Genomic DNA, 25,494 nt, shown 5'->3' on the forward strand with positions numbered 1-25,494 from the left:
TAAAAAATAACCTCTAGTTCCTCATCCTATTAATAAAAGCCTATGTAGTCATCACACCCTCACGCCATGATGCCCTCACACTGCAACTAGCAATCACCAAGAGGCTGTATGCACAGCGGGCATGCACAGGTGGGCAGGGCTTCATGTGCAAGTAGGTGGGTGAGGGTTGATTTTGGGTGCGAGGCACAGAGACGGGCCTGCGGCTCCACACAGTGAGGACTGGGGGTCCCGCAGCTCCGTGTGGCGAGGCCTGGGGTCTGCAGCTTCGTGCAGTGTGGAGGTGGGACCCCTGGCTCCAGCCTATCTCTTTGGTGCAATCCATCAAGGAGGCCTAGATGGGTGGGCAGGGCCTAACTCTTTGGGGCAATTGATTGCAGGGCATCCACACTGTGAGAGTGCACAGGCCAGGCTGTGGGACTCCCCCCTTTCCCCGCCCCATGCACAAATTTCATGCACAGGGCCTCTAGTAGCATTATAAATCTTAAAGAAAAGCCAAGGTTATTTCTTTAATTTCATGAAAAAAGCAAATCAAACCACAAGAAAATATCACCTCACAACTGTTAGAATGACTGTTATGGAAAAGACCAGAAATTATAAGCATCAAGGGTGTGGAGTTGGAAATGTAATTGGTGCAGCCACTGTGGAGACAGTGTGGAGGTTCCTCAAAAAATTAAAAATATAACTACCTACACATATGACCCAGCAATCCCACTTCTGGAAATGTATCATAAGGAAATGAAAACACTATCTCAAAAATATATTCTGCACCCCAAGTCACTATAGCATTATTTACAATAACTAAGACATGGAAATAACCCGAGTCTTCATTAATGAATGGTGAATAAAGAAAATTTGGTGCATATAATGGAATATTATTTAGCCATAAAAAAGGAAATCCTCTGATTTGCAACAGCATGGGTGGATTTTGATAGCTTTGTGCTAAGATTAAGTGACAAAGACAGATGAATACTGTCTGATCTCATATGTAGAATCTAAAAAAAAAAAAAAACTTCATAAATACAAAGAACAGATTGGTGGTTGTAATGGGGGAAATAGAAGTAAAATGGGTGAACATGGTTATTTTCAGTTATAAAATAAGTCCTGAGGATATATAGTACAGCATGACGACTACATTTAATAAATCTCTACTGTATATTGAGAATTGCCAAAACAATAGATCTTAAAATGTTTCATCACAAGAAAATAAAAATTTAACCATATGGTGATGGATGTTAACTAGAATTATTGTGATCATCTTGAAATATATAAATACTGAATCATTATGTTCTATACTTGAAACTAACATAATGTTATATGTCAATTATATCTCAATTTTAAATAAGACTAAGCATAGAGATTGACTGCTGGGTCAACAGTGAAATGAAAATAGACCAGTTAGAAGGCTATTGCAATGAGTCAGGTCAAAGACAAGGATCTAAGTAACCAGCAGTAGTGATGAAGAGAGAGAGTTAGTCAAACTTCTAAGAGGATAAAAACCCGCAGAATTTTCTCATTCCTAGGATGAGAAAAACATTGTAGTTAAGAATAATTCCTTTCTTTCTGCTTCAGCTCTGATGGGGTGGTGGTGCCCTTCACCAAATGAGGACATACAGAAAGAAGAGCAGATTGGAAGAGAGGAGACACATCTCAATTTTGGAAAAGTTGAGATTATATTCCTGGGACACCAGGGACATGCCCAGTAAGGAGCTCAATATGCTAGTCTGTACTGGGGGTTGGGAGCAGGGAGGGCGGTGAGGGTAAGAAAGATATATATTAGAAAACGACATTACTTATTACTAGACCTAATATAAGGATTAAGTTTAGAAGTGGAGTTTGTAATTCGCAGAGTGAAAGTGGGTACAATTCCACTGAGAAATAAAAAAGAATTGAAGTCACAATCCCAAGATTAACCAACCTTAAAGGAATAAAAATAGAAAAAAGAATCCAGAGAAGAGATAAACCAAATAACTTATATGCATAGCCCATGGACACGAACAATAGGGTGATGGAAACTTGGGGGTGGATAGAGCCTGGGAGAAGGGGGATAAAGGGAGAGAAGTGGGAAACATCTGTAATACTATCAACTTTATCTTATTAATATAAGTAAGATAAAGGGAGGGCTGTTCCAGAGACAAAAAAAAAGTCAGGAGTATTGGAATGAAATATAACAAGAAGTTCAAGAAAATGGAAGATAGAAAATCCAAGAGGAAATGTTGACAGTATGGAATGTTTAGGGAAATAAAAAGAATAAAATATACCTATTAAATTTAACCCTTAAATCATCATTGTCTTCAGCAATACATTCCAGTGGTGAGTAGTTTCTGTAGCAAGCTTATTTCAATATATTTTAATATTAGAAAACAATAAACAATGATGTGAAATGTTTGGGCTTTTAGTAGAGAAAAATCTGAATGAAAGTTAAGCATATGTAAAAAACATACAGTCCTTCAAATTATTTGTCAGTGTGTAAGTCTTTGTAAATCTGAAGATCTAAAGCTATACAGCTGGACAGTAAATATACTTCACAAATCTTTATAAGTGTACGTGGGTCTCAATAGTGGAGCTTTATATAACAATAATCATATGCAATGTGTTTGAATACAGATATTTTTGATAGGATAACATTCGTTTCTCAAATAGATTGACTCCCTAGTGATGTAAAGGATTGGCGGCAGGCTTTCAATTTCATATGTGGCTTATGAATTCATGCATTAGTTTGTGCTCTTGTATGTAAGGATATCGCTTTCCATCTAGAATTAATTTTGTAGCTGATACATCAAGTACTGAAGCTTAAATGATTTTGATTTTGGCAAGCTGACAGACTAAAACACCATTTTCTTGTAACTAAAAATGACATGAGAGGCTGTTAAAATAAATCAAGGTTATATGCATCTATCTGAAGAAAAACTAAATGGCACATAGAGAATTATATGTTATTTCTATAAATTCACTTTTTTTTCTAATTATAATTCAGGTACTAGTTTAAATATGATTCCTTTTGCGATGCTTTCTTAATTGCGCAAATATAAACAATGATTCACAGTATTATTTTGAAATTGCCTTTCATATGATCTGATGATTTCTATCTACATGTACATTTATTTAAGATTCTTTTTTCTTACTAGTCAATTAATATTGTGTACACATATAAACACAGAACCACACACAAAGTAGAAGCAATTTAGAATCATGTGAAAGTGTGTAAATTAACCTAATTAGTTGTCAGGCCAATAGGAAATTGGAGGTCTAATTATAGAATTTTGAAAAAAAAATAATGAAATACTATACAGACTTTAGAGATAGTCAATACTTCTACTAACAGAAAAGATATGACTTCAATTTAAAGGATGGTTACCTTTATAATTTGCTAATTGCTAATATATAATTTAATTATATTTTCTAAAATATTGATTGTTTTTAGGACTTTAACTTAAATTCTTCTTAAATTTTTATTCTCCTATCAATTCTCAGTTTTATTAATTATAAAATTACCTAAACAGGCATTTTGAAATCCATGAATGACCACAATTTTCTGAAGTAATTATTATTTTCCAGTGTTCAAAATATAAATATCATTTTAAATATATTTTGGGGGTAGAAACCAAATGAGTTTTTTAAATAAGAAAAAGAACAATCAAATTATGTAAAATATGTCCTTTGTGCACACTTTTCTTTCAATCATCATAAATTATTAAATTTAGAATTTATAAATTATGAGAGCATAATAATATTCATTTATTGTTATATATCAACTGCTATTTATTTTTGTCATATTCTGAAGTTAATCTGATAGATCTAAAATAATATCTTTGGGGGAAAATATGTTGAGACAGAAGTGGCGGAGAATATTACTTTCTTATACTTTTTTATGGACAGGTTTTCATTAGAAAGTGAAAAGAAGATAACACTAAACACAAGATGATATGAAGTTGACATGTCAGAAGGATAAAGGTATAGGCATGTGGGAGTGCTTTTGAAGAAGTAATAAAATAAAGCATTAGGTATTGAGAAAAAAGGTATTGAGGTGGGGCAATGATGTTATGGGCAGACTGGGTAAAGGTCTTAAAATTCTGGTATAAAGAGATTGACTTCTAATTTTTGTTTTAGGTGTTACAATAAATACAGCTCTAATCTCACAATGCACATTTCATCATTTTACCCAGGAGAAATCTTGACATCCATGTTAGTAAAGATTTTTTTCTATTGTAATAAATGTAATAAATAATAGAGCCTATTTCAAAAGCTTGTAGTGCGCAGTCAACTACATATCAGTACATGTGTATATATGTATATATTAGTATATATGTATATAACAAATATAAATACTTATTTTATATATAGCTAATTATTACTCTTACTAGAGACCTCGTGCATGAATTCATGCACAGGTGGGGGTCCAGCCAGCCCACCCTGATGAGGGCCCATCAGGCCAGGCTGGTGAAGGGAAGGGGCCAGGGGCAGTTGGCCAGTTGGCCATGCTCCCAATCAGAGTTTTTCAGGCCAATTGGGGGCGAGGATGGCTAGGGAGAGAGGCTGTGGGTGGTTGGTTGGCTGGCCACAACCCTGATTGGGGTGTTGGGGGCCAATTGGGGGTCAGGCCAGCTGTGGGGGAGTGGTGAAGTGGGGCAAAATCAGGGCCTGGATCAGGCTGATCGGCTGCTGGAGTACATGTCATAGCCACCAGTCATTCTGGTCAATCCACCGTTTCAGTTGCTAAGCTTTTATATAGAGAGATTACTGCAAGAATAAACTATCCTCACCATGCTCTAATTAATGCCTGCACACAGCCAATGATTGGCAGAACTAAAAAAGGACCATATATAGTAAGCAGTTCTGTATTGATTAAATAGTTCATTCCATGTATGACTTGTTACAACCTCCAAAGGACATATACCATATCAATAGGGAAACAATACATACTCTTTGTCTCCAATCTTAAACAAGTTTACTAAAGTGGTTTTATAAAACGCACTCTAATATGCATCAAAAGATGCTGGTGATGTGAAACAAACAGTCACAGTTCCTACCCTCAGAGATGAAGTTTTAGATGCAAGCAACTGAACAAATAAATGAAAAACAGTTTAGTGAGTATAAGAATATTGTGATAGGAGCACATTGGAAGGTAGCATAAAGCAACCATGAAAGATTTGAGAAGACTCAGAAAGTCACTATCATAAAACTTACCAAGAACTCTACATCAAAAAACCCTCAAACAAAAACCTCTTTTGATTCTATGCTCAATTCAAGATATAGCCCAAATATCTATTCTCCTTCACAGTAAAACTTTCTAAAAGAATTTTCTATAGTTGTTTTACCTACTTCTCCATGCACAATTACTTTTTGACTCTATTACATATTCACACGATTCTAGAAAAACTGTTCTTATCAGGTTGCTAATGGTTTTCAGACAGCCAAACATAATGCTCACCTACCATGTCTAAGTTACACTCTAAAATCTCAACAATGCTCTCTATTTAGTGAGGAATATATATGTAATCGATATGTATATAAAATTAATAAAATACACACACACAAACACACACACACACACACATATATATATATATAATTGACTACTGAGGTATAGACTTATATAACTGTCTATTTGATATCTACATTTGATGCCTAATGGACATTTTAAATGTAAAAAGATATATCAATTTCAATGATTTAGGAAACTTAACCAACATCCTTTTTGTTACATACAGAAATGTCATTACAACCTGAGAAAATAAGGAATAGGACAAAGAAATCAGCCCTAACATTTAGGGATTATGTTTTAATGTTCATGTTAGGTCAGGAGATATGATATTAAGCCCAAGTCAAAAAGCAAGCTACTTCTACACAACAGAGTATAAACAAATTACTCTCATAAAAAAGGTCAAAAGTCAAAAAGACTTGAGCAAGCATTGATATAGAGGCACTAAAGTAATCACCAAGTGAAAGCTTTGTAATACATGAAACAAGCAAATTCAAAATGATTCAAGAGCCCAGGGTGCATGGGCCCAGAGAAAAATCAATCTGAGGAAAAAAGTAACTCAAAAAGAAAGTTTCAAATCTAAGAAGTAATGATTCAATGTGAAGAGTAAATAAACACCATAGGGAAATTAGCACCTCAAGAATTTGAACCACAGCAATCTGAAAATGATATAAAGTTATCAAATATCATTAAAAGATTAAAGGAATATAAATTATAATAAAAATAATGTAAACTGTGAGAAGAGAATATTTGAAGAACCAAGTAGAACTTTTTGAAAAGCCAAATAAATGGCTAGAAATGAAAAAGTCAATGGATTAATTAAAATTTTAGATACTACGGAGGAGGAAACTAAACAAGAGGTCAGAATTAGAATACACAGAATACAGCAAAGAACTGTGGGAATATGTAACTATGATAAAGTGTTAAAAGACAAGCACTCCAGTCTAGACTTGCATATCAAAATGTCTATTTGATATACACACTAGAATAATATTTTTACAAGCTCACAATGAGCAGCCCTAAACTCTAACCATCCCTTTCATTCCTCTGGCCATATCTTAAGAGTATGGTTATATATACACTATATCTAGAATATATATGTGTGTGCATACATACACACACACACACACACACACACACACACGATTTGAATAGCTAAATTGTAAAGTTTAATCTAATATAAAATATGTGTGGGGTTGAAGGTGTGGCCATATAGTCCTCAGAAAAGAACCAATAAAAAAGGTACACATTCTTTTTTAAGCATATTATAGATAATTGAATATATACAAAATTGTTAATATACTGCATATACTCACAAAGAAAATTTCAACATATTCCAACAAAATTTCCTCTCAACAAATATCTTTGAATTATTGGTGACATTTTTGCAGTCACAGGCAATCAAAGTAGAAATCAATTTTTCAAACAGTTTTAAAAATTCTCAAAAATGAATGTGAATTAGAAAATCACAATGAAAATTACAAATAAAAGTTCCACATATACACTGTGAAAGATCTAGCTATCAATAGATCATTGCTCAGAGGCCAAATTATAGTATTAGATATATTTAGTATACATAAGGAAGACTGAAAATAAATGAGGTAAATTGCGCATCATGAAACTTGGAACAGTGAAACAGTAGATTTTAAAAGACTGGAAGCATGAAGATAATGAAGAATAAACAAAGAATAAAGATAAAAATGTTCCTTTAAAAAACAACAAAGGCAGGTAAAACAAGATTGAGTTGAAAAATGACAGGAGGAAAAAGTAATATCAGGAATGGGGACAGGTCGAGTAGATATTTGTAAATGACTTGAGAACACTATGGAGCACAGTATACCAACATTCACTAAGACAAAAGAATTAGAAAAATATACTGTATCAAAAGCTAAAATGAGAAAAACTGGAATAAACAAATGTTCATTTAAAAGTTGAACAAAGAAGGCTCAGAAGACATTTGAGGTAGGTTTTACCAAACCTTGGAGTAGATAATCTTGCTCCTTTATAAAGTATTTCAGAGCCTACCCAACTATCTAGACTAGAGCTAGACAGTTACATTTAAAGTAACAAGCAGAGTGAGTGTCCATGGTGGGAACAGAAATTGGCATGATTCAGGAGGGCAGTTTGGCAAAGTCCATCAAAGCAGCAGTTCCCAGGCCTAAGTGAAAGGGAATGGAAGAAGCAGGGCTTCTGGGTTAAGCTAAAAGGTGACTCTGACCTCACTGTCAACACCTTTCTTACTAGAAAAGGCATAAGGATAATGGCTGATAATAATTCATTGATCATATGAACAAAAAATGAGCATAATGGAAGTATTTTGGGGCTCTATTCTGTATAATGGGAGACAAACAAGAGGTCCAAATTCCTTTCCTAAAAAAAATTATGAATCGTGTAGATGACTGGTTATTTCTATTTAGTCAGAAAACCAAACCAAGGGGAAGGTTAAAAGAAAAAAACAACAAGATCAAGATCTTAACTGGCAGAATTAAGGTCTTTAGATCAGTGTTCAAATGTACCCGAAACATTGAAAAAAATACATGACACTAAGCAGTAAGATTATATTTATTTTTGCATCCTATTTGTATATGTGTTTATATATGTACATACTGAGAGTATCTCATGTATCCCATGCACAAATTAATCCTTGCCGAAACTGGTTTGGCTCAGTGGATAGAGCATCGGCCTGTGGACTAAAGGGTCCTGGGTTCAATTACGGTCAAGGGCATGTACAATACATTGGTTGCAGGCACATCCCCAGTGGGGGTGTGCAGAAGGCAGCTGATCGATGTTCCCCTCTCATCGATGTTTCTGACTTTCTATCCCTCTCCCTCTCTTTAAAAAATCAATAAAATATATTTTAAAAAAATAAAAAATAAATTAATCCTTAAGGCATAGGCTAAATAAGATTTTTCTTTAGACTCATTTTCTTTTCATAGCAGACATAAATCACCAATTAAATCTATGAATAATAAAATTCTACCACAATGATCAATACATTTCATCTATTATAATACATATCCTGACTCTGTGTGATACCTAAAGATTTCTAAAGAATTGCAAACATGGCTATTAACCCTACAGCTAAACCATAAGTATAAGTTACAAATATAATTTAGTATTCGTACAATATTCTGTGTCTCCAGAGAACATACAAATATAAAGTTAAACATTTAATGGTTAGTCACCAAAATTGTAGATGGAATCATAAGTTCTTTTCTATTTCACTGGCCCCCTGGGGACCAGAAAGTGATGGCTGACTCATTCTCAGTGGGGGATGCATTACTCCTACACAGTTTTCCTTAGAGCCATGTGCACTTAGCTAAGAAATGCTTTATAACAAAAGTTTCCAACCTTCCTTCTACCCACATTCAGGGCCCTGTAATTGTACAAAGCTACAAATATTCAGAGAAAATGCTTTTTGGTTGAAATTGCTTAATTTCATTTGATAAATTAGATCTTTCCAAGTCCTTCATGTAGCTCTTCTGTGTGAAAGTGGTTTTGCATAGAGCAAACTCTCGGGATAGATAAGGCTATTGCTTTTGCTCACAATCCAAACAAATAAATAATTAAAAAGAAATGAATAGACTTGTTTATTGAGTATCCAGACCCAATATCCTAACTGTTCCTACTTCCATTTACATAAGAGAAAGAGCAGAACGCCCAATAAAGAAGAGAATAAGGAAGTGGTCAGAAAGGCAAAGAGAAATGAAACCATAGTAAGGGTTCACAAAAATTAACAGAAAATCCACATGTTAAGATGAAGATATACAAAGAAAGAAACCTCACAGAAGAGGGAATATAGCTATTCAAAAACTATAAAAATCATAACAGTATTGATAAAGAAATGGTAAAAATGATGCTCACATACACTGCTTAGGGAAAAATTAAATTTTCATGCCTGTTTGAGGGAGATGATAATTTACCCAAATATCTCAGCAGTTCTTGAAATCTATTCTGCATTTCCCAACAAAAAAATAATTATTCCAGGAAAATACCAAGATATATATGAATGTATATTTATATTCAAAATTATTCATTCTATATTACTTCTAATAACAATAAATATTGAAAATAATCTTATAAGGTGGCACTTATTAAATAAATTATAATTAGTTCTTACAGTACAATCTTATAAGCCTTTAAATTATATGGGAATAATTTTTTATGACACAAAATAAGGAGGCTCATATAATATGGAAGAAAAAGCACACTGCATAATTTGATGTACAAAATGATTCTAACTATGTATGTATACATCACAAAACACATGGTAATAACACATATAGGAAATAGGGTTTTCTTTTTGTCCAGTTTTACTTAAGGCATCACCACTGAGAACAAAGGGTCTTTAGGCTCTCTCATCATAAGACAAACAGATAAAATGTTGACCAGAAGAAAAATGAAAGGGTGGGAGGCAGAGAAATCTGGTCCCGCAATTCAATGTGATCCCACCTGGAGGGTGTGTGACAGGGGAATCACACCTTGACAAGGAGACTCTGGACAGGCCCGAGATTTGAGCCCTTTGAGAGTTTTCCTCTTTCCTGGGAAACAAAGGAAGTTACTTGATCCACATGGAGCTAAGTCAAGGGAGCTTCATAGAACACCCATCACACATGTCACCTGGAAGTGGAGAGACAGATTGATGCATCACTCACACCAGCACAAGTAGAAGCATCCTGTTGCCACAGAGCAGGGAGATGATTTACTGATAAGGACGGGCTTTCTGTGAGTGTGGAATAAGCAGGATAACTGGGATGACTGAGTTGTAAGTGGGCACTGCAGAAAGGAGCTGAACTTCTCCATTAATAAAATATCCCATCCTAAAGGACCCATTTGATTGGGGGTAGGGAGGAGAGACAATACCAAGAGAGGAGCCCTCTATGGAAGGGCTGGGGAAGAACTCAGGGAGGACAGGTTAGAGGCAGACAAATGGCACCTGACCATCCAATGACCAGGAGCACCCATGGTCAGCACAATACCAGTGTTTCAAACTATTCATCTCTTTCCCCTTCCAGCCATCTACTCCAGCCCTGGAGAAGTAAGAGGCAGCCTAGAGAGTGGGAAGAAGGAGTTGAGTGCAAGGTGGGAAAGTGAAGAAGCGGACACTGTCATTCCCAATGCAGACTCCCCAGCCTGAAGCCAAAGTACAGAGGTTCTGAGCTTTGACCAAGGTGAGACTGAAACTCCTTACAGATGGGCTGGATTTCCTAACCACTGACATCACAGACCTTTCATTAACATCAGATAGGAATGCAAATAAGCTCAGCCCTTCCTAGATTTTAGCTTTGAATGAAGGACAAAACTTGTCCATGGATGTCAGTATTTCAGAGAGGGTTGGTAATTGCAAAAGATTCATAAATATAGAGAAGTATAAAAACTGAAAAGGATAGGTTGTCTATGACACATACGTACTCATTAGTGAATTGTGAAATAGTACTTTTAGGGGAATGGAATAAGACAGAGTATGGATTTTCAAGAATTAAATAGTGCCAAGTAGGAAAAGAGAATACAGGTCATAGGAATCCCAGATGGGCATGAGAGGAAGTGACAAACAGCCTGACCAAAGAGGAAGAAATGATTAACATGGCTTTATGTTCAGTTTATACAGCATATCTTAAATATACAGCCTCTTAAAATATTTTATCAATTCAGATATACTGTCAATAGACTCAATGTTTATAATGTGTATACTGAGCTTTGAGGAAACATATTTATTCCATAATTTTAATGGAATACTGGCCATAATTTCTTAAAATAATGCAGTAGCCTCACTGACTTAGTTTTTGATGAAAAAATATTTAAGCCCAAACAAAAGGGAGACACCTTACTTTTCACATTAACTATGTGGTTTCTAGATGCTTATAGACTACTAGAGGCCTGGTGCATAAAATTCATGCATGGGGGGAGGTCCCTCAGCCCAGCCTGCACCCTCTCCAATCCGACACCCCTCATTCAAAGCTAAAATCTAGGAATGGCTGAGCTTCTTTGCATTCCTATCTGATGTTAATGAAAGGTCTGAACCAACTGCCTCACAATCCAGGACAGCTTGCTCCTAACTGCTCGCCTGCCTGCTGATTGCCCCTAACCACCTCTACTAGTTTGCCTGACTACCCCAACTGCTCCCCTGCTGCCCGATCACCCCTAACTGCCTCTGCCATGCCCTGAGGACCCAGGATTTCCTCCTCCAGCTGGTTGCAGGCACCCAGGACCTGGGCTTCCTTCTCTCTGGCTGGCCGTAGACACCCAGGACCCGTGCCAGCTTCGTCCAGTCTGGCTACAGCTGCAGGAAACTGTGGGTGGACGGCTTTACCTGGGCTACAGCTGCAGATGCCGGTGCCCAGGACCACAGCTTGCTCCTCTCCCAGGCCACAGGTGCAGTCACAACCATTGGCACTTGGGACCGTAGGGCAGGCAACTTGTTCCTCTCTCAGGCTGCAGCCCCAGCTGTTGGTGCTTGGGACCATGGGGCAGGCAGCTTATCCCTCTTCTAGGCCATAGCCTGGCTGGTCTTCATTCCTCTCCGCACAGTGTTGAGTGTATGAGCCATGATGATGTGACAGCATGAGGGCATGATGACCATTTGCATATTAGCTCTTTATTATATAGGATACTCCACAGTGAAAAAATACTTGACACACACATACTACAGAAAGAGATTGTACGTATCATGATCTCTAAGTTACTATTAATACCTACGCCTTATGTAACATCATTTTTAAACAAGTGAAATGAATTGTGGTTATTTCAGTCTGCATGAGCCAAAGTGCTACTCACTAAGTGCCTTACACAGTCTAATATAATGGCAATAAAAAATTCCTTCCAGTGTGGAAACTGCCTATTTTCACCAAAAGCACAAATGCATGGACAGATGCAAGAGCAAGGCAATGATAAATGCAATTCTGTTAAACTGGAAGGCAATCTCCTTCCTTCCTGTGGAGATATTTCTTGAAATTGCTATAAAATCAATATCATTGGAATTTGTTTCATTATTTTGGAGTTATTCTCCAGAATAATTTTTCCATTACTTAAAAAATACAGCTGTAATCATTCCCCAGTCAATAATTGCACAAGATCAGCCTCATACCACCTAAAATTCAGATGAATAACTATATAACATTTTATTAAATTTATGGGCAACCTAAATAAATTTACTTCAGTGGAAATGCTTCCTCTGGGTTTATTCATCAACAATAAATGTTAACTTCTGGTAAACACTTTTTAATGTGCATTTTGGTTCATACCACCATAAATAAAATTATTTTTTAGAATTTCTACTCCAAAGTAGACTTGCATAGGAAAGGCTGAAAAAATTGAATTTATCTATTACTTAGAGAAAGCCACTTCAGCAAATATGTCACATGTAATTTCTTAAATTTTAGATGAGAAATAGGTAACTATGAAATAAACATAGAAGAAAATTACTAGGTCCACCACAAAATAAAGACACATGATCATCTCTTTCCCTCCATTTCCTTACTTTTAAAATTATGGGTTAACTAGAAGCTCCCTAAGATTGTTAAAATGTTTGGGAAACCTTTCTATTTGGGGACCTATAAACAAGTTACTGGGGATACTGCAAATAATTAACTTTGGATTCTAGTCAAAAGCTATAACTTTAGACTTTTTTACTTACTTTAATTATTCTATCTATGAATTGGTAGGTAATTAACTAGATCAGACAACTGTTTTAAAAACCATTCAGGCTCCTCTTTCTCTTCGGCAATGGAAAAAGAGATTGCCCCAAGTTCATGGAGAAATAAATGCTTTACTCCACCAAAAAATATCACACCCACACTCACTACTTGTCTCAAATTTATTAGAAAATTAATGTTAAGGCATTTTTATACTATGGTTACATCAGACTGCAATGTTGTCCTGATATGTCCATTATATATCCATTAGAGGCCCGGTGCACAAAAATTTGTGCACTTTGTGCCATCAGCTGGACATCCTTAGCACTGCTGTGGAGGCAGGAGAGGCTCCTACCACTGCCACTGTGCTGGCCAGCCATGAACGGGCTTCTGACTGAATGGTACTCCCCCTGTGGAGCACACTAACCACCAGGGGGCAGCTCCTGCAGTGAGCATCTGGCCCCTTAGTGGTCTGTGTGCATCACAGCGACCAGTCATCCCAGTCATTCTGCCATTAGGGTCAATTTACATATTACCATTTTATAGGATTTACATATTACCATTATATAGGATTTACATATTACCATTATATACAATTTACATATTACCATTATATAGGATTCTCCATTTCCATAAAAATACTGTATCTTGTACATTGTAAGACCATCACGGGTCCATGCAGCTTCCATTGGGAGTTATTATTGTAATAATATACAGAAACACAATTACTGAATCATAATTCTAATCTCAGAATATCACAATTTTCATTAAAATGGTGTATGATTATGCAGTAAAATCTGAAATGGAAATCTTTATTCTCACAGTTCAATTCATCTTGAGAAACCATGTTGAAATATAATTTAACAACTATTTTACTTTTAGCACTCCTAGGTTTAGCTAAACAACAGCTCATCAAATCAGAACCAGGACACCCAAATTGTAACTTTGCCATGCTTCAAGCAATCAGAAATATCTGATTTTTATCAATATTGGATATTGGATAAATTCTCCTAAAGAACTTAGTTACAATCTGTAATTTATAGATAACAGGAAGTTATTTTGATTTATATTAAAATGAACATGTAAGATCAGTTTATGTTTGTGTGTGTGTGTGTGTGTGTGTGTGTGTGTGTGTAAATCAAGTATAAGGCTGTAGATGCACAGTCGTGAATATGGATATGGGTTGCTAAGTAGAACATAAGACTCCACGCCATAGGTCCTTGAGCATGGGCATAAGAACATGAAACACACTGCAAGCCTAAAGAACGGGATTACCAATGGTTTTGTCCAGATGGCAGAGCTTTAGTCCCAATTTAACATATTCTGACTTTTCTTTTGCTATGATTTTGGAAATGAAACATAAGAAAGCTATAGAAAAGCTAAAAGGGTTTAGCAGCACCTGTACAGTGCAACCATAGGCAGTCACACACATCAAAACATGGTTCCTGCCGACAGGGTCTATATAGTTATCAGATTTTCTGTGTGATGGATCCATACATGTAAAAAAAAGGGGGGGGGTTAGCAGCAAAGGATATTTAAACACAGCTAAGACACTAAACAAAAAATTCAAAGAAATATATTGGAAAAGTATAAAATAGGAAAATGAATATGCATGATGTATTTAGAGAAGCTGGGGCAGGGGGAAAGGGATCATTGTAGAGAAGTCTTTCAAAATGCATGCAAGGTCAATTATTCTGATGTACTAGATCACTAATCACAGTGGTATCAGCAGCAACAAGCCACAATTACAACATCAACATTTAAAAGCACATTTCTTAGAGGATTTTGCTCTCCTGGGAATAAGCAAGGACAAATTGCCTTACCAGTGTTCTACAAGAGATTTTCCACAACCTTTGTGAGGGGTACCTCAAGGTTACAGCATGCTTCAGTAAGCAACACCATTAAAAACAGTTTCCATCCATCTTCTACTGAAAATCAACAAACTATAAAATACTCTGCTGACCAGCAAAACAGTCAGTGGAGATAAACTACGTGGCTGACTTTTCCATGAGTACTAGTTATTGGGGAGAATTTAAATTGACCATAAGAAATTATTTGTTTTACATCACAGATGTGGGCAGGTAAATGAAGATTGCTTGTACAATTTTTGCTTTGCTCATGATAAACTTTGTGACTCTAGACAATTTTCTAACCTTGCTAGTATTCACAGTTCCATCTACGATATGTGATACTAATCCTGATCTCTTTGCTGTGTTTAATATCAGATGGATAGATCAATGGCAGGTGCTCAGTACTCTGTTAGATGAAAGGCAACTTTCGTTGCTGTGCACAATTCAAAATGTCTGTCTGTTTTGTTTTGTTTTTTAATGAATCCATATCATGGTTTTACAAAAAAAAAAAATTTTCCCCCAAATTGTAATTTAGAATAGCCAAACAGTAAGCAGGAAAAATGTGCTCAGACAGTATAGAAACAATCCAGAGCCAGGGAGAATGCCATATTAGGCATTCAAGATGTGACAACAAAATTATTTGCACAAAGATACAGATAATATCTGCCCACCAATACAACATTTAGGATAGACAATTAAAATCAGCTTGATAATATAGATTTTTATTCTATCAGAAATTTTATATATCAATAAGTACAGACCCTTAACATTGAAATACTAGTCACTTTTATATTATTTGGTACAAAAAAAAAGCTTTCCCCATAAAAATCAAGATATTTCCATTGGAAATTGAAATTACTTTCTAGCTTTTAAATTTTATGTCTACTGATCATTTCATGCCTGCATAGTTCACTCCACTATGACTGTGTCGTTATTTTAACAAATAGTAAGAAAACCTTTTTCAGACTGAGCTGGCAAGCTTAGGGGTCTGTTTTATGACAAGAGGCTGGATTAATGGCATTATCTTTGCCTTAAGTAGCCCACACACCATTGGGAGTAAGAAAATTTACAAATGTTTAATGTCCAATATAGTTAAAATCAAGACACATTACACAAAAGAGACATAAAATTTGTCCTTCCATGAATCATTCTATTGGGTATAAAGTACTTTTATATTTGTTATACTGGATTCTGAAGAAGTAGGACAGTTCATACTTTTCACTTACCTTATAATGTTATACATTGTATATTACATTTTTGCATATGTAATGCATGATTTCTCAGAAATAGTCATGCTTTTTACTGAGCAGTCAACAAGTCAATACTAAGCATCTAAATTAAAACTAACTTAAATATCAAATAGATTTTTCTTTATAATTATAGACAAGCACTATAATTACCAAGGAGTTTTGCCACCTCATGAATCAGTACGAGAAACAAAAAGGGAAGAGGGAGAGAAAGAGACAGAGAGAGAGAGAAACAGTAAAAGTAAAAACTGGCTAGGTTGGAGTTAACAGACATTTTTAAATTTTGTTTTCTCAAACCTTGAGCATTATACAGAAATATGTTTGGAAACAATGAATTTAGATTAAGCTTTCACCAGATACTCTAATTGTTGGTCTTATCTATGATAAATGAGTTATAATTTAATTAATAAACTAAATATGCTATGATTTGTTGAATAATTTTTAAATTATCTGACTAAAAATAAAAATGATGTTTTAAATTTCTGAGCTCTTATGTCTCTGAATTGTATTTTTTTCTATTAAAAATACATTGATTACATATGTAAATACAATCAATGCTAAGTGGAAAATACTACTGCTAGAATTTGTTGCAGAAGAATACAGCAGCTATTTCCTCCCACTAAGTTTCAGAATTTATTTGTTAAATATAATATGATTATAATACTCTGGTCAGAAGGGTTGGCTTTCTAAATGGTTAGTCTAACCTGGATAAATCTTCAATCCCTCAAAATAAGGGTCAGTTTGGGGAAATATACTGACCTCTAGGGTGAATTTACTTCCTTTGAACTACTCACCTGCACTTTCTAACGTCTGTAAAGCACTTGTAAAGGCAAAGCAATTCCCCAATTTAAAATATAATGTAATCAAGTTACATCTGTACTTTGGTTTCAGCCCTCTAGTTTTCTGAAGAGTGCCATACAGATAGATATATTTATCATTGTAAAGGTCAAAGCATATTCTGCTTTATAAACCACCTTACCTACAAAGCTGTTTTTCAAATGCCTAAATGAAAACATTTAAGCTTTCTTCAAGTTTATAAAAACAAATAAAATTCTTATGTAATAAAAAATGTGATCACTTCTAAGGAGAATTTATTAGATTGTACATCACAAACTTCTTTTTTGAAATTTTCTAGAGCAAACTTTGATTATGTTTATAATCAAAGAGTTAGTAAGCATTACATGTATTAGACTGTGGGATAATGTTAGCTTTCATAAGATAATTTTCTCTATCTGCAGTAAAATTCATTAATGTAATAAATAAATAGCCCAAGCATAAACAGTCATTGATGGTGGATACTTTTGGCTGTTGAGGGGGGAAAAAAAAGATAAACAAGTATGACAAGTATGTTTTCGCTTTACCTGCAATACTTTAAAAATTCAATCATTTAACACATACACATTTTCTAGAGACTAATATTTATAATAAAGCCTTAATACCTAAAACTACATTCCATATGCCAAGCAAAAATCCAATAAAGCATGATTCAATATACTTAAGGAGAAAATATTTTGTCCCTTTGAAGAATTCTGATATCACTATATTTTTTAAGTATTTCAATCCCTCACTTAGTGTCATCTAATATCTTTGCTTGCTTCTCTCTTCTCCAGAGAGATCACAACATCTAAAGGATGGAATGCTGAAAAATAGTGTTTAAATTTTGGCCTTGAAAAAAAATGGAGAATAAACTTATCAGGTTATGTTCAAAATAATGTTGTCAATATATAAATAGATATACTGTGTAGCCAGCAAAACAATGCATCAGAATTGGCAGACACAAATGTTCAAAGGATTCATTGTTACTCATGGGTTTATGTGCCTTAATAGAGTGAAGTATCTAATAGTGCCACTTAATCACAGAATATTAAGAGTCTCCATGTTGAGTTAATTTCACTGAGTTTTAATCTGTTAAAAAGGAAACATTAAAAAAAATAGGATGAGGAGACCTTTCACTTGAATATAAAAGGAAAGTAAAGAAAAAAATCCATTTTTTGTGATCATTACCTAATCTAAACTTGTATAATTAATTTTACTCTAGCAGTAACTCCTAGCATATTACATGGTATTTTATAGTAAAAACACCTTATTCAAACTAAGAATAATCTTTATATTAGCCATCAAAAGGAAACTGAGTAAAGACAGCAGGTCCTTGGGTAATAGATAAAACTTGACTGTTAGATGTATCAGGATCCACCAGATATCATCATCAAGAACAGTGTTTAGGAGAATGTAAGCAAGTTGTTCTCCTCTAAATGTATGGCAAGCTATTTCTAGAAAGTACCCCAAAGATAATAGTAGGAAATGTAAATAGCACTTAAAAATAGAGATACAGAGAGATCTAATAAGATGCAGTTTTTTCCCTTTTAATAAAAAAAGTTTAATCAACAGATATAAAGCCCCTCAAATGACAATAACCAAAGGCAACAACATTTAGTAGGCAGAAATATTTACTAGTTCTCAACTATAATTTCAGGAATAGCAGTTACTTACTAGGATGAGTTATATTAGTTAATATCTGTATATAATGAGCTGACATGAGTCACTTAAGAAAAATGTGAGGTATAAATGCAAAAAACAAAACTCCACAAACCCAAACATTTGAATATTTCTTCCTTCTGTTTTCTACATATCACAATAGCATGATGAAGGTTTAAATTAAAAAAAAAAAAAACTAAAATGAAACATTGTTTTTAAATTGGAAAATAGAATATAGTTATTTGATAATATTTCCTATAAAGTAATAGAGAGTATAGTCTAATAACCAGATATTTCAAGAGGAAAGAGTATATATAATCTTTAATTACTATTTTTGAATCTAAAAGTCTTTTTTGTTAGTATATGCATTAAAACATAAATGTAATATAGCATACTATCTATCTATATATATGCTTTTGGCAGTGAAAGTTGTGATTGGATTCTGAACACATTTTGAAGGTAAAGTTAACAAGATATGGTATTAAATTACTTGTGGGATGCAAGAGAAAGCAAGAAGTCAAGAATGACTCCAAGGCCTAGCTGGCTTGGCTCAGTGGTTGAGCGACAGCCTATGAACCAGAAAGTCACCGATTGATTCATAGTCAGGACATATGCCTGGGATGCGGGCTCAATCTCCAGTGTGGGTGTCCAAAAGGCAGCCAATAAATGATTCTTTCTCATCATTGATGTTTCTCTCTCTCTCTTCCTCTTTATAAAAAAAAAAAAAAAAAAAAAAAAAAAAAAAAAAAAAAAAAAAAAGAAAAGAAAAAAAAGAATGACTCTAAGGACAAAAGGAAATTGGAATTGCCAACTGAAATGGTGAATATATATATGGTAATTTTCCCCCATTGAATTGTACCTCCTAGATCTTAAAGTAGTATATAACAAAAGGGGGCACTAGATAAATATTGGTTGAATGAATAAACAAAAGAGAGACATTTAAACTTTTACACAAAGAACACTGCAATATCATCAAATACATTTAATGGGGAAAAGAGCAAAGAAAACCAAAACCAAAAACAAAGCATAGTCCATGTTCCTATTAACAGCCACTTGACTTCTAGCTCCTAATATTTTAAATTATTTCCTTCTAGTTCAGACCTAGAATTAGTTTTTCCCCTCAATTAATGCCTATGTCAAATTTACATCTATTTTCTTAGAACTTGAGAATATTGAGAGTCCTCAGAAACTATCATAAATAAAATTCTTGATGTGTGTTATTACAGTTAGAATATAGTTTTCTGCTTCAAACTAATTATATCCATGCTACAATAGATTGCTTTTTATACATTTAAAAAATGTAGTTTTATTGATTTGAGAGATGAAGGGAGAGGAGAGATAGAAACATCAATGATGAGAGAGAATAATTGATCAGCTGCCTCCTGACAGGGATAAAGCCCTCAACTGGGGAATGTGTCCTGACTGAGAATTCGACCATGACCTCCTGATTCATAGGTTGATGCTCAACCACTGAACAACACTGGCTGGGAGGTTCTTTTTTTTTAAGCCTCACCTAAGGATACCCTTAGTGATTTTAAAGAGAGGGGAAGAGAGAAACATTGATGTGTAAGAGAACATTGATTGGTTGTCTCTCATAGGTGCCCTCACTGGGGAAAAACCCACAACCTTTCAGAATTGGGCATGACACTCCAACCAACTGAGCCACTCTAGCCAGTGCTACAATAGATTATCTTTAAAAAACAAATTTCAAATGAAATTATTAAAGACCTGCATTCTTAATTAAGATATATATATTCTCTCAGCTCACTATAGAAATCAAGAAAACTGAATTTATGAGACATTTTTCTAATGACAAAAAACAAACAAACAACAAAGGCCACTTTATTTATTTATTTATTTATTTATTTATTTATTTATTTGGTTTAGGCCACATTACATTTGTTGTTTGATCACTTATTTTATAGCATACATAATTTTCATACAAAATTTTCCAAACTTTAATGAAGTTATATTGTAAATGATTTCAACAGTTTTTTCTTTCTTTCTTTCTTTTTTTAAAAATATATTTTGTTGATATTTTACAGAGAGGAGGAAGGGAAAGAGATAGAGAGCTAGAAACGTCGATGACAGAGAAACATCAACCAGCTGCCTCTTGCACACCCCCTACCGGGGATGTGCCTGCAACCAATGTACATGCCCTTGACCGGAATCGAACCTGGGACCTTTCAGTCTGCAGACAGACGCTCTACCACTAAACCAAACCGGTTTCGGCACAAAGGCCACTTTAATAAACTTTGCCAATAATTATCTTAGTAGGTAAGTCATCTTAATTTAAGATTCACAACTGAAAGCACCTCCAAATTATTTCCAACTACTCTAAAACATTTAGTTAAATTACTTCTCTATTCTAAAGATAAAAGCTATACGCTGTTTGGTTAACCGTCAATGAAGAATGTGGGCACAGAAGAAATCAGTTGTTTTGGTGACATGATTCTTCATCAGTAATAATTAACCATAGGTGAAAGGACATTTATCTAGCGACATGCAGAAAAAAAATACTGCATCCCTTGAAAAGCAGCCTAATTATAGTTTTTATAATACACAAACAATTCCGGATGTCAAATATTTCTTTAGAACACACTGGTAGTAGTTAGGAATCACATTGTTATGAATTTTGTTTGCTTGACTTATTTCTGCTTTTGCTACTTCATTTTTTTAAGTTCAAAATTAAAGGGTTATAAGGGCTTTAGCTAATGACAATTATACTAAATCATTTTACATTATCATATGGTAGAAATCACAACACATGAACTTCTGCTACAATAATGATAAGATTAAAATAAAGCCTGATACTGTATAATACAGTAAGTTTTCACACTGATACTCAGTTCCACTAACTCACCACAGAAGACTAGTCTTCTTGAACCATTTAAGGAAATCAGAGCTTCACAAGTAGCAATGATATACCTACTCATCAAGTGCTGTGCCCAGACTTCAAATTCATAATGACTGGCCCCCAAGTCAAGGTCCTGTTGATGTGGTTACAGACCCCTCAAGATTATCTACTTTCCCAAGAAAGTCAAATATGACCTGTTAAAATGATGTTAAAATATCTGAAAATGTTTATGGAGAAAATTAAAATTACACATTATTATGTTTAAAATTAAGAATATTTGGTCTTCAAAAACTTTGAAAAGATATATAAAGGAGAGATAAAAATAAATTCATCTCCTTAAAATTCAACTTCAAATTGAAAAGAGTCAGCAAGAAGAAACCAAGTAGAGAAAATCATAATTACTCAACATACATTGGGCAGAAACACAAAATAAAAAAATGAATGTGCACTATATTTTCAGTTGAAAATACGAAAATGAATAACCAGTGCAACAAATAAGACTCAGTGTCTGTTCTTGGGATGCCTGGTAGACATTAAATTTATTTGTGTTGTCATCCAAGAACAGAAAGGAGAATTAGAAAGAGAGGAACCTTTTTATATCAGATGTCAATAAGGTAAGGGATTATAAAGGTCACCAAAGAAAGGCCCTCCAATCACTTAGGTCAGTGGTCGGCAAACTCATTAGTCAACAGAGCCAAATATCAACAGTACAACGATTGAAATTTCTTTTGAGAGCCACATTTTTTAAACTTAAACTTCTTCTAACACTAGTTCTTCAAAATAGACTTGCCCAGGCCATGGTATTTTGTGGAAGAGCCACACTCACGGGGCCAAAGAGCCGCATGTGACTCACGAGCTGCAGTTTGCTGACCAGGGGCTTAGGAGAACCACAAAAATACTGAAGCTTATTAAAATGAAATAAACTTAGACTCCTTCAAATTCACATTTGCATTAATTAGTTTTTAAATGTCAAATAAATGTAACATTTTATGTAATTATATAATGCAAAATAGTGATTGTTTTTAAATTGTATTAACACAATGAATGCTGCCAGGATGCAAATTATCTCCTGATATATTTAATTAGGTGATATAAATTCATATTACCTTCAAAAAATAAATTTCTCTGTTGTTTTTCTCCCATCGTTCTAATTTTTCGTAGGCAACTCAAGATTCAGTTGAAATTCTGTCAATAATGATGACATATCTTTTTTTTAATTGGAAGAAAGAGGTGGCAAATCTCCCAATTCATCAATTATGTCTTTGTGAATGTGAAAAATGTACTCAGCTAAATAGCATGTGTCACCTAGGAACCACACTTCTTAAATAAAAGCAATATTTATTGCCAAGTATACAAAAATTATGTCAGATTAAAACACACATAAGACACATCCCTAACCAAGGATTTGAATTATGACTAAGAAAATGGATACTCTCAAAAACAAATTGTAGATGCTACTTTAAATATTAAGGTGTCTGAACTATTGAAATGAAAGATGCGTTAAAGAACAATCAGAATACTTGAAGGTTCTCTGGCACTTGAAATGAAATAGACTTTTCAAATAAGTCACTTGTTCCTTTGAAATGAATGTGTGTGCCATGGTGTTTGTTCCTTGCTGAAGGGGGATCAAAGCTCCCAGGAGTCCAGCAGCAGGGTCCTCCATAAAAGCCACTTTCTACCTTCAGTGAAACTGAGGCCACGGCCGCCTGTTGGAAAACTCAGCAGAAGGATAAAGTTGTTCCAATTCAGGTAGAAAATTCTTTCTGCAGCCTTTCCAACGTTTTTCTGTTTTTTGAGATATGATGGGTGAAATCAAGGCTTCCCCGCTTTGACACCCAGCTGGGTGGAATTTCAGAGTGAAAGGTTCCCTTTTAGGACACATTTTCAGCTCAGATTTGTAAAGCTTCTGCTCCGATCCCCCCAAAATGACATTGCGTTCCTAATGTCATTTTAATGTTATTTATAAGTTTGAAAAAATATTTTTGTAACTACTAACCTTTAGTGTGATGATTTAAACTGTATTGATTAATATCCTAACCAATTTACTGAGCACAAATTCCTCTCCTTCCAGCCGATCTTTATCAGACCTGACTCTGCCTTCACCAGGACCTTCACCCTACAATCGCCACCATTTCTTACCATTGAGCTTAGATACCAAGATTCATCACCAAGCAGTTCTTTGCCCTGTAACAATCCACTGTTCTCCTCTATCCAAACTCCACATGCCCAGGAAAATATGAGTTTTACTCTGGGCAAAGACTCCTGCCTTCTTACACATCGGGTCTTTGTCCAACTGAGTACAACAGGAGAGGTAACTCTACTGCAGCCAATGCATCAGCTTATCTCTTTTCTGCCCGCTAGTTTCAAATTCTACCCATCTACACAACATCATTAAAAGGGTTCATGTCTCTAATAATAAAAAAAAATTACACCTCTACCCAACATAACTATCTTAATATATAAAGAGATAATATGCAAAATAAGTCAGGACTCTGTAATGGGATAACCATTCACAGGGTGGACATGGCTGGGGGGAGGAGGGGTGCAGCACTTAGGGTCTCCGTGCCATTTTGTCCCTCCCAGGAAGACTCCCCTGTGGTCCGCAGCTGAATCCCAACACCGTCCTAGGGTTTACTAAACTTTACTGGAGCTGTTCCCCCTACTACCACCCCCTGGCCCAGGACTGTGCTGCCTGCAGCAGGGTGCCCTGCAGCATCCTGACAGGTGGGGCAGCCCAGGAGAGCCAAGTGGAGCGGGGGCCGCAGGAGCCAAGCTCCCAGGGGTCTGAGGAGAGCACCTGAAGGAAAACGAAGCTTCAGTGAAGCTGCCACAAGAAAAGGGGGGGGGGCAAAAAGGGGGGTTTGCAGGCATATGGACAGGCCTCTCCCTGAGGGGCAGCTCCCAGGCCAGAGCTTCAGCTTGGGAGAATTGGCTGGCCAGGAAGTGGGCGGCCCAAGGAGCACAGAGCAGTGCTGAAGTGGGGTGCACCAGAGGGGGCTCGGCCAGGGCAGGGGGCCAGCAGGCAGGGATCTGCCTTGGCTGAGGAGAGCAAGGTTCTGCAGTGGCCCCAAGACTTGGAAAACAAGAGGCAATGACTGCTGGTGTGGAAGGATGCCCGGGCAGAGGGGCGTGTACTGAGGCGGGGGTTGAGGGGGGCCACCACCTCAGTGGAGGGGCATCACACTGTCGGGTACCCCACTGTGGCAGTTCGATGAAGCTCCCCGTGCTCACTGGGCCTCACCACAGCCTGCACACTTGAGAGGCCACAACTCCTGCTCCCATCTTTTCCCAAAAGCAAGCATGTGCCCGCCCCATCCCCAGTTCCCACCCTGCCCCACTGCAGGGCACATGCCTGCAAGGTGAGTGTGAAGCCTGCCACCTGCTCCCCATAAGGGGGGGGGGAGGGGCAGTAAAGAATGGAGTGCAGGGCAGGCGAGAGGAAAGAATGTGGAGCATCCACGATGAAGAGGTGCTTGGGAACAAGGCTCGGAAGCCTCACAGGGAGGTTTGTTCTGTTTGCCCCATGGCTGAGAATGCAGTTGTGAGGGCTCCCTGCAATTTATAAAATTTCACAGTCAAATATCTTAACATAGTAATCTACTAGTATGTTAGTTTCTCCTGTTTCTTCGCCTTCTGCTTCAATCTATTTCTGTTCCACTTCCAATCTGGCTTCTGCCCCTGGCACCTCTCTGACAATCTCTCACTAAAGACAATCATCAACAGCCATGTCATTAACTTAAAACAGAGATGTGGCCCTAGCAGGTTTGGATCTGTGGATAGAGTGTCAGCCTGCAGACTGAAGGGTCCTCGGTTTGATTCTGGTTAAGGGTAAATGCCCAGACTTTGACTTGATTCCCAGTAGGGAATGTGCAGGAGGCAGCCAATCAATGAAACTTTCATTATTGATGTTTCTATCTCTCCCTCTCCCTTACTTTCTGAATCAATAAAAAAATAA

The 25,494-nt window shown here is 35.9% G+C and overlaps 1 protein-coding gene and 1 non-coding gene across 7 annotated transcripts in view; one reads left to right on the forward strand and one right to left on the reverse strand.

The window, feature by feature from the left end:
- The window catches only part of CCDC102B (coiled-coil domain containing 102B), a 138,285-nt gene that overhangs the window by 45,018 nt on the left and 67,773 nt on the right, over window positions 1-25,494 (reverse strand). The gene's annotated exons all lie outside the window — the stretch shown is intronic.
- On the forward strand, window positions 14,484-14,610 carry LOC118708578. The gene has a single exon (XR_004984644.1). It is a non-coding gene; the product is annotated as a small Cajal body-specific RNA 14 (non-coding RNA).

The sequence above is a fragment of the Pipistrellus kuhlii genome, unplaced genomic scaffold, assembly GCF_014108245.1.
Source record: "Pipistrellus kuhlii isolate mPipKuh1 unplaced genomic scaffold, mPipKuh1.p scaffold_m20_p_6, whole genome shotgun sequence".
Classification (NCBI taxonomy): Eukaryota; Metazoa; Chordata; class Mammalia; order Chiroptera; family Vespertilionidae; genus Pipistrellus; species Pipistrellus kuhlii.